Source organism: Bison bison, unplaced genomic scaffold (genome assembly GCF_000754665.1).
Source record: "Bison bison bison isolate TAMUID 2011002044 unplaced genomic scaffold, Bison_UMD1.0 scf7180017846069, whole genome shotgun sequence".
In the NCBI taxonomy this organism is placed as follows: Eukaryota; Metazoa; Chordata; class Mammalia; order Artiodactyla; family Bovidae; genus Bison; species Bison bison.
Genome location: NW_011476642.1, coordinates 14547 through 15338, shown reverse-complemented (window position 1 = coordinate 15338; position 792 = coordinate 14547).

The following is a 792-nucleotide window of genomic DNA, read 5'->3' as shown; positions in this document are numbered from 1 at the left end:
AGTGTCAGACATCTTTTATCTCTGTCTTAAGTGACAGGAAGAAACAAACTAGTGCGATATTTTTTCCCTTTCTCTATGCAAAGTTAAGAAGAGGTTTCTCTCAAAATTTTGTGTTGCCATAATGACACCTGGTTCCACCTGAACTTACCTTTTCTCAAACCTTGAGCTCACCAGTGCACGTTTCTTATGGAGATGTTTGACGTAAGCTGTTAATGTGCTGTGCATTTACCCCAGGCTCTGTCTCCAAGTCTAAAGGTTCCATCTAAAGGTTCAGAACTGACTTGACAAACCAGTATGTTATATTCATACATTGTTTTCCTAATCTATATTAATGAAACTATATGTTTGTATGGAAATCTTCCTTTCTTCAAGATTCATGTCAATCGTTTTATGGCCTGGGATAACTCACCTGGTATCAAGGTTATCTCAGAATGCATGTTGTGGGTGAGAGGCCTGATGCCACTCTGAGTTTTGAGACATTTCCTTTCTTTAATTAGACTGCTAGTAGCTATATAACATCCAGCTAAAGACTAGTGGGGGTGGGGGGGCACTCTTTCTGCCCCCTTCTGATGTCTATGTCAGAAGATGTCTCTATCTCTTTTATACTTTAATAAAACTTTATTACACAAAAGCTCTGAGTGATCAAGCCTCTGGGCCTGGATTGAATTCTTCTCCTCTGGAGGCCAAGAATCCCAGTGTCTTTTGCAGTTCAGGAACAACCTTTCAAAGTATTGGAGCTTCAGCTTCAGCATCAATCTTTCCAATGAATATTCAGGACTGATTTCCTTTAGG